Here is a 7,207-nt window from a genome sequence, read left to right on the forward strand (position 1 = left end):
TGGATGTCTTCCACTTTTTTCAAGATCTATTAAGATTGTTGATCGGCATTTGATTTCATGTTATTGAGATTGTAAAAGCAATTCAATTTCAGATAATCCATTCAATTTAACAGATGCTTACTTCTGTATAAAACATGCTTGTTTATGATCTGCAAGTTTTTGCAAGGGAAGCATTTAAGAATCCTGACAAATTCAGAATTTAATATACAAATAAATATTTAGGCAGTGAATTTGAATTCCCCACTTGCAACATTAGAAGCTACAGTTACCAGATCATTAGTCAAAGTTTGAGAAATACATTCGGGTGGGGGTGGAAGTGTAGTTTGCATCATATGGATAGGCTGTTGGGGCCTACTTTTCAGTTCATTATAGTAGTAACTGCTAGTACAGGGGTTTATCTATCTGAATATTTTTAATAAGAAATTTTAATTAACTCTTAATCTTGTAATTTTAATAATGGAGTATAATTTACTCTAATGTACATTTTAAATTCTAAATCTGCTTACAGTTCATATGGATTAAGATTACACTTGTAAATTGTCCTGATTCTTTATTCATTAAGGTATATATTGTTATATAACATAGTGTCATGGTTGTACAAGACAGTGGTGTATTTTGTGTTCCTCTTGTATATTTTGCTGAATACATCTGTAAATTTCACTTTCTAATTGTGAGCAATGCTGCTTGGAATGTTCCACCCTTAATGTTGACTGCTTTTCGGGTTAGAATTTGTATGATTCTTAAATAGTGTCAAACTCAAGTACCATTGCTAACACTTTGCCCTCTGACTCAGTTCTAGATTAACATTTATAGCATCAAGGAATGGGTTCAGTTGCAAAAGGCCAGTGCAGACATACGGGATTGCACACAAAATGTATTTGAGGAACCAATGCATCTGAAATAAGTTAGTACGCTAAGTGGTATGCAGCATGCCGACATAACTTAGTGGATAATTTTGACATTCTTCCAGAAGTCATAGAACTGGCTGGAGCTGCAGTGAGAGTCTAAGAAAATAACTACATTGTGGTTTGGTGACATATTCCAAATCCTTTTGCTCGAAGAGTCACAAAGAACTGAAATAGAAAATTGAATATAAAGTTTCATAAGGTAACAAGGTTACATCGATTGGTCTGTATAGAATCATTCTGAAATGAGTTTGTTAGCTGTAACAGAGGAAACTACAATTTATATACCAGGATCAATTAAACATAAGTTGGAAGAGCTGCCTTGAAAGCTTGAAGCTCCTTGGGTCATTTGTGTGAGTTTAATCAATTTTAGACAGATTGTGGTGAATAAATCAAAGCACTGGGCAAAAACCTGCGTATTTGAGACACTCACCAAATATACAAGAGCACTGTGAAATTAGGTGAAAATACCTATAATTAAGTAAATGTCTATGAATAAATGTATTGAATAAGCTTCCAAGGGGATTGATTGAAGTTTCTCAAGTATTTGGAGGGAAATATGTGACAATGTATTTGAACTAGCTGAACTGATTTGTAGTTCAATTGCACATTTGTAAAAATCCTGTTCTTTTACGATGCATTAAACTGAAACTGCGTGTGTTGCAGCGGAAGAGACAAACTCTGTCAATAGACTAGGTTCAGGAGTAGGCCATTCGGCCCTTCGAGTCAGTACTGCCATTCAATATGATCATGGCTGGTCCTATCAATGTGTCTTCAATATTCTTCAATCAAAACTTGCCTCTAACAGCTAAAAACTGATTAACTTAAACCAGTCATTCTCCTGCTGTACATAATAATTAGAGGTGCGCAGGTGATCTGATCCCCGCTTCGATTCCACTTTCCTGTCTGGTGCTCCATTGCCTCTTCTCAAAGTTTGAAAATTTACTACGGCTCTGAAGAAGTTATGAATTTCAAAGATTCCCTGCTTTAAGAGAATGTATTTCTCTTCCACTCTATCTCATACTGGAGCTATGATACTGAGTGCTGATTTCTTATAACAGAAGAGTCCTACAGTGCCTACTTGTCAGAACCCTCAGGAGCTTGTCTGTATCAGAAGATCATCACTCATGCTGTTAAATTCTAGATTTACTTAATATTTCACATATAGATGCTCCCTTCATACTTGTAATATGCCAGATGCCAGTTTCATCTGTTCAGACAAAATGTCAACTCATTAGAGTTGAAGAATTATCTATTTTTGCTAGAATTGAAAATGTTCCAGATTTTAAAATGAACAGTGGCATCTCTCAGTGTATGTCAGTTTGTAGGCCTTTCCATCCTTAAACACTTGTTCTAAATGCCAGTGGTTCCAAAGTAATGTCTGCATCTAATCCAGCTGTTCTTGCATCACATTTTGTTTACTTGTGCAGATATATGCTCCTGAGAAGGTTAAATAGAAGTACGTGGAATGAGTGTTTTGGGTTGACTGTAATGTAGGAGGAGCAGAGATAGTGATTTAAAAACACCAATTCCTTGGAGGCAATATCAGCAGCCAGCCCAAAATTCAAAGGTCAAAGCTATTTGAGGCAGAGATAGCCTGATGATAAATCCATTGGATTCTCTGAAGAACACATACAATTATTGTATGGAATTGTTTGACTCTAATTATCTACCAATCAGGAAGAGGACCCATGAGCTGTTATAATTTAAGATTCTCTGGCAGTTGATTCCAACAACTGATGCAAGAAATGTCTGCTTTTGGGGTCATGTCATGTGATTGGAATAAGGGCAATAGTGAGAATGGCCAAGTTTGGATAAAGTTTACAATTGCATCCTTGATGTCCTCTTTCATTCTAGTGGTTTCCTTTCCCTGATTCTTTGAGTACAAAGATGGACCAATTCAGTACACATTTTAGCTAGATCGTTGGATGTGGCTGGACTGTGTTAGGCACCAGGCCTGATTCCATCTGGATTGTTATGAAAGCAGAGATCAATCTGTATCGGAGAAAAATATGAGTTGGGTCCCTAGGTGCTCATTTGCCTTCAAGGCATGTAATTAATTAGACTGACGTTTAAATGTATTGGTTACCTTTTCTATTACCATTTTGTCTACTGAGTAACTGCTAACATTTTAACTCCTAATGTCTTGTCTACTGGTTATGAGTGGTCCTGACCCCAAGCTCCCGAGAGATCTGTTAAGTAGATGCCACAACATTTTTTTACTGTTGTGAGAAATCAACACTCGGGATCACAGCCCCAATGTGAAGTAGCGTATAAGAGAAATACATTCTCTTAAAGCATAGAGAATCTTTGAAATTCATAATCTCTTTAGTAGATTGGTAGATTCATACTTCAAGCCAGTTGCCTATAATCCCTCTTTTTATGTCTCATGAACTGATCTTATGCTTGACGCATACCTGATTCATTGTACAAAATCACAATTACTTACTGCCCTTTAGTATTGTTTCTCGCTATTATAAACCAATTACCTTTCTGGAATGTACCTTCAAACCACTTGCTTCCACACTACCTTTCCTCTAATTCATGAAATCTATTTGCATTAAACATGCAGTTACATTAAATACATATTTCAGCTTCTGACCTACGTTCACTGTTGAATATCCAATTGTACCTGTATAAATCTGGCAAAGGATGCCTTTTCAAACCCCAGACTATTTAGATTACGTAAATACACCCTTGATTCATTTCTCTGTGTAATTGTGTCATACTTAAGTGCAGATCTACCTCTCTCTTCCCCCCCTAATCCCCTAATTCTCTAATCAATGTTAATTGACATGCATATTTTAATTAATTATTTGGCAGGCAAAGTTACAATAATCATCCCCCAACAAAAGCTAATTTTCTCTGGTATCAATTTTTAGCACTTAGTCTAACCAGGTTGTTTGCAATTTGAAGCAAGTTACTAGCTTATGTGAAACAATTTCTTTAAAACTACCTTTAGCCATTCCTTTCAGTCAATCTGTTTAACCTCTCATTGTAACTTAATGAAGTTTATGCTTTTTATTAATGCTATATTGTCAGGCACCTATTAATTTCATTTTTCAAAATGTTTGGGTTTTATCCAATTCTTTATCGAGAAACTTGCATTCACCTCAAATTTAAAAAAACAAGATACAGTGCCATCCATAATGTTTGGGACAAAGACCTGTCATTTATTTATTTGCCTCTGTTCTCCACAATTTGAGATTTGTAATAGCAAAAATAACGTGGGTAAAGTGCACATTGTCAAATTTTATAAATTGCCATTTTTACAAATTTTGGTTTCACCGTATAGACATTGCAGCTGTGTTTATACATAGTCCCACCATTTCAGGGCACCATAATGTTTGGGCACATGGTTTCACATGTGTTTGTAATTGCCTCCTTAATGCAAGTATAAGAGTTCTCAGCATCTAGTCTTTCCATCACATTTGGAAACTTTTATTGCTGTTTATCAACATGAGGACCAACGTTGTGCCAATGAAAGTCAAAGAAGCCATAATGAGCTGAGAAACAATAAAACTGTTAGATACATCAACCAAACCTTAGGCTTACCAAAATCAACTGTTTGGAACATCATTATGAAAAATGAGAGCACTGGTGAGCTTACTAATCGCAAAGGGACTGGCAGGTCAAGGAAGACCTCCACAGCTGATGACAGAAGAAGTCTCTCTATAATGAAGAAAAATCCCCAAACACCCGTCCGACAGATCAGAAAGACTCTTCAGGAGTCGTGTGGATTTGTCAATTACCACTGTCTGCAGAAGACTTCATGAACAGAAATAGAGAGGCTACACTGCAAGATGCAAACTACTGGTTAGCCACAAAAATAGGATGGCCAGATTACAGTTTGCCAAGAAGTACTTAAAAAAGCAACCACAGTTCTGGATAAAGGTCTTGTGGACAGAAGAGATGAAGATTAGCTTATCAGAGTGATGGTAAGAGCAAAGTATGGAGGAGAGAAAGAACAAGATCCAAAGCATTCATCCTCATCTGTGAAACACGGTGGTGGGGGTATTGTGGCCTGGGCATGTATGGCTGCTGAAGGTATTGGCTCACTTATCTTCATTGATGATACAACTACTGATGGTAGCATAATGAATTCTGACACCCTATCTGCTCGAGTTCAAACAAATGCCTCAAAACACATTTGCCGGCGGTTCATTCTACAGCAAGACAATGATCCCAAATATACTGCAAAAGCAACAAAGGAGTTTTCAACGCTAAAAAATGGTGAATTCTTGCATGGCCAAGTCAATCATCCGATCTGAACCCAATTGAGCATGCCTTTTATATGCTGAAGATAAAACTTGATGAGGACTAGCCCCCAAAACAAGCATAAGCTAAAGATGGTTGCAATAAAGGCCTGTCGGAGAATCACCAGAGAATACACCCAGCAACTGGTGATGTGCATGAATCACAGCATACAAAGGATATGCAACAAAATACTAAACATGACTACTTTCATTTACACGACTGCCAAACCTTATAGTACCCCCATTTCAGGGCACTACGTATAAACACTGCTGTAACTTCTATATGGTGAAACCAAAATGTAGAAAATGGCCGTTATTGAAATCTGACCGTGTGCACATTAACCACATGTGATTCTTTCTATTACAAATCTCAAATTGTGGAGTACCGAGGCAAATAAATAAATGACGGGTCTTTGTCCCAAACATTATGGAGGGCACTGTATTAGTGTAACATTCTTAAATCTGGAAACGTCACTTGCCTGAGAAGCAACATGTTCCAAACACTTTTGTTCTCTAGATCTGAGGTTTTGTTTCAACTATTTCACTTCACCTCAAATATTGACCTCTTAAAAAAAATAAAGTACTGGAGTGACTTGCCAGTTCGGGTAGCGTTTTTGAAGAACATGAATAGGTGATGTTTCGGGTCAGGATCCTCCTTCAAGCTGATTGTGGTGAAAGAGGGGAAAAGCGGGATGAGACGGGGTAGGACACCTTGCATGTAATAGTTGGACAACGGCTAGAGATGAAAAAGATAAAAGGTGTGAGAATTATCAAAGAGGAGGTGTGAATTGTGAAGGAATCGGGAAGAATAGGCGCAAATCCAGGTGAGGCCAAGGATGGGGGGGAATGCACCTAAACATGGAGAATTCAATGTTCATACCATTAGGTTATAAGATAACGACATCTTACTCCTAATCAATTCTTTATGGCCACGTATCAATCAGTGTATTCCATGTAATATCCCCCCAAAAAGGTCACTTTGAAATACATAACCATTCAATTTTAAGGTTTAGAAGAGAGGACAAACGGCAAATGCTTCTGTTTGGTAATTAATGCTTGTTAAATAGTTTGAAATTTCATGCATCTATCCTTAAGTCTTGGGGGAAAAAAAGAAGAAACTCCAGTCCTTTCATATTGGATTTAATATGCTGTGACGCCAACAGTTCCAAATGCCAATTCAGTTAAGTTCTGCTCAGGGCAGCAAGGTAAAAATCTCGTGTTTTATAATTTGGCTGATAACCCGTTTCAGTGGGAAAAATCAATCTGAGGCGATTAGAAAGGTACTTTAAAGGTTGACCTAAAAACATCACAGGTCATGAGAAGTAATTAGTGGACATCACAATGAGTCGTCGAGTACATTTTTTTGTATTAAAAAGCGACGTATTGTGAGTGCAGAGAAAACAAGGTAAATGCACTGTTGGAGGGTTACGTGCTACAAAATGGTTCATTTTGCTAATTCTATGTGAATATTTCATTGTAGCCTCTCCAGTCAAGTTGTAATGTGAAAGATCTGAAATCGGAGAAGTAGCTAAAGTATTAACTTGGCCTAATTTAATATTCTAATGTATTAAGAGTTTCTAAGGCATGCCATATTTTTCTTTGAGTTAACCAGAAGTGATACAACTGGAGCTAATTTCATCTTGGATCTCCTCGTATTGATTTGTGGGTGATCTTTAAACTAATTTAGAGATGAATACCCATTAATTTGCAAAATAAATACTTTAAAGAAAATTTCATGATTTGAATGATGACTACATGGTGCTGATCCAAATATTGCATATAGCAGTTCATTAAGCTTTGTATTGTGCCAGCATTAAAATAAGAATCAACTTAACCATTGACTAGGATAATAGCTGAACCAGAAATGCTGTTAATTGTAAAGTATTCCTATTCATTTGGCACACCAAGAAAATTCTTTTTGGGATAGGAATTTAATTTTGTTGTAGCTTTTCTTTATACACAGTATGATGCGCTTCTTAAATATTTTAAGTGGTTCATTCAAAATTGTGCTTGGAAGATCATCTGAATCAAGTGGATTTCATTTTG

The sequence above is a fragment of the Leucoraja erinacea genome, chromosome 21, assembly GCF_028641065.1.
Source record: "Leucoraja erinacea ecotype New England chromosome 21, Leri_hhj_1, whole genome shotgun sequence".
Taxonomy (NCBI): Eukaryota; Metazoa; Chordata; class Chondrichthyes; order Rajiformes; family Rajidae; genus Leucoraja; species Leucoraja erinaceus.